This window comes from Cynara cardunculus (genome assembly GCF_001531365.2).
Source record: "Cynara cardunculus var. scolymus isolate 2C chromosome LG 17, CcrdV1, whole genome shotgun sequence".
Classification (NCBI taxonomy): domain Eukaryota; kingdom Viridiplantae; phylum Streptophyta; class Magnoliopsida; order Asterales; family Asteraceae; genus Cynara; species Cynara cardunculus.
In genome coordinates this window covers 31356153-31359040 of record NC_037544.1, presented here as the reverse complement: position 1 = coordinate 31359040, position 2888 = coordinate 31356153, and the positions used below count along the sequence as shown (strand labels likewise).

Here is a 2888-nt window from a genome sequence, read left to right as displayed (position 1 = left end):
TCTCTTTGAGTAAGTCATGAAACAGGGTTTAGCGCATGGCCATATTAGCGCCCAGTGAGAGAGCAAGGTGGATAGATGATGTGTGTAGGTAAGCCGAAGTGGTCGCAAGATTCAAGGTTTAAATCCTAAGGATACCATTGGATTGATCCCTTCTTGCATACTTACATTAAACAGGGTTTAATCTTAGTGACACCACTGTAACATTGTCTACCATGAATGTCAGAAAACTTTCCAACCTGGTGGGGGATTGTTGGAAATTTGTAGGTTGGAAGTTCACCTTCCATTCCACATTGGTAGAGACTTGATTTCTAGAGAAACTTATAAGGCTTTCTCTATAAGTGGGCTTTGAACATGTTAGTGGACTCATGGTTGGGGTCTTGAGTGGAAGGCCCAACACACACGTGCGCGCGTGGTCGAGGCCGAGGCCGAGGACGCGGGATTCGCGAAAGTGGCGCGAGGAGGCGCACTTTACACTTCGCACGCCCCATCGGAGCAGATGGAGCATCGCCCCGAGCTCCGAGTATCTTTTTGGTACAAATTCGAGAGGAGAAATTTAAACTGATATTTATTAAAGATAAATCCGGAATTTAAATTGATTTTTATTAAAGATAAATCCGGAATTTTTTTTTTTTTTTACTGAGTCTTATTTTCTTTAGAGATAGTGGTTCCGTTGAGGATTTTTCTCACCACTATCTCCGATTTTTTGGAGATAATAATGGGCCTCATCTAGGGTTTCACCCAATATAAATAATGGGTGAAGCCGTATCATTATACACACACAAAATATTGGTTTTCTTCTCTGACGAATTTTGCTCCCGACACCTATTTCTCTTTACCGTTTTGCTGCATAAACCTGTTCTATATTCGTTGTGAATGTTGTTTACAAACGAATTGCCTACTGCATCAAATCCTGGTGCCTTGCGACTAGCAGACTCACAGCTTACAAGAGTGGTCGTATAAAACCTTTAAGAACAGGTTTTCCATGCAGTTCATTATCTGAATCGACAGAATACTAAACAGGTTGGTTTTATAATTTTCGCATTGTATTTAAATTTCCCGTTCACTAAGTRAACACTCTGCTTCTACCCCTTTCTTTCATTGAATCTATCGAGAAGGATAGATTCAATCGGTGTGAATTGGCACGTATTGAGGTTTTTTTTGGTGGGTCTGAATTCAAAAAGGTTTAACCTTTTTATCGGTATAAAATATAAGTTTAAATCTTTATTTTGCGTTCATTTTTCTTATTGGAATTATTTTTCTCAACATCGAGTACATGTGAAGCAAACACATTGGTGAAACAAATATATGTTAATTGATATTTTAAATCCTAGTCTTAGATGAAACAAAATCATATGAAATTGCATATGATACATTAGTTCTCAAGGTTATTACAATTTTATGGGTCCTCAAAAGAAGGTTTCCTACATACACACACACACACATATATATATATATATATATATGTATATGTATGTATATTCTAAGCATTTATTTATGGTACAAAAGTCTTTATATATTTTTCACGCAAAGATCAGTCACTAGAAGGATCTGGTTTCATACCATATGTCGTGAACTTGAATTTAAGTTCTGAAAAAAAAGATGATTGTTTTGTTTTAAGCTTTAAAATGTTAATGATTTGTGTAAATAAGTCAACAACTCAAACCTCCATTTATAATGAAGCAAAATACAACATAATTGTCCACCAAAACCAGCCGTTTATTCTTGAAAGAGTGAGAATAATTTTTTTGGGATGGGTCATCTTAGTAAAATGGGTTAACATTTTTAAGGACTTCAAGAGGGGAGGGCTTAATATCGCTAGTCTCAAGGCCCATAATTTGAGCCTACGGTGGTGGTGTTTTCTTGGAGAAGAAAATTCTTTTTGGGCTCGAGTAATTAAATGTTTATACGGGAGGAAAGGTGGTTTTAATTTTTTCGGAGCTACGCTTAAGAAAGTTGGTTCGACTTGGGTGGAATCTTAAAAGCAGGGATTGATTTAGATGGATTAGGGCTAAATTTCCGCTCTTCTTTTGGGAAATTTATCGGGGATCGGAAAAATCGCCTTTTTCGGTTGACAAATAGGTGGGTAGTTTCAAATTATATGACGGGTTTTCTCGGCTTTTTGTTTGGACTGCAATCCCGAAGTCAAAGCCGGAGATCATGGCACTTGAATTAAGGGGTTGTGGATGTGGAATTGGATTCGTCCTCCTCAAGGAAGGGCTTCATGAGATTTTTTTGACTTAATTTCCTTGTTGCAGAATGTTCCGCCTAAGGTCTCTGGTTTAGGATTCTGCTCGTTGGTTCCTTACTTCGAAAGGATCTTTCACGACTTCATCTCTTCGGCATATAGTGGATGGTTACTTTCTGCAATCTTCTCCTGATGATAAAGCCACGTTATGGAACAAGCTAGTTCCTAGGAAAGTGAATATCTTAGTCTCGAAGGCTCTTCGTAATGAATTACCGGTTCTTCATAAGGTTAATAAAAGAGAAATCGATCTTGATTCAGTGTTGTGTCCATTTTGTAGGGATCGTGTTGAATCGTGGGTTATTGTTTACTCGGTTGTATGGTCTTCTCATCGCTTTGGAATTGCATCTTTTAAGTGGTAGAATATCAACTACATTATACCCTCTTCTGTCTTTGAGTTTTGGTGGGAGGCAAATCATGGGGTCATTGAAGGATGTGCGACAACCGGTTCTTATTAATAAGACAAAAAAAACGTAACTGGGTATTGATAATCGGTCCTTTGCTAGCTCCCTTGTAACTAGTTCTTTAAAAAAAATTATAACCAATCTGGTCTCAAACCAGTCCCTGGCTCAAAGCCCACTTGGGAGAAAACACAAACACACACACATATATGTGTGTGTGGGGGGGTCTTCTTTTGAGAACCCGT

General features: G+C 38.1%; 1 long non-coding RNA gene across 1 annotated transcript; it reads left to right on the top strand.

Moving 5' to 3' along the window:
* The first annotated feature begins 1934 nt into the window (after positions 1 to 1934).
* Positions 1935 to 2627, top strand: LOC112500158. The gene is made up of 3 exons (XR_003067335.1): positions 1935 to 2079; positions 2256 to 2418; positions 2523 to 2627. It is a non-coding gene; the product is annotated as an uncharacterized LOC112500158 (long non-coding RNA).
* Positions 2628 to 2888: the final 261 nt, after the last annotated feature.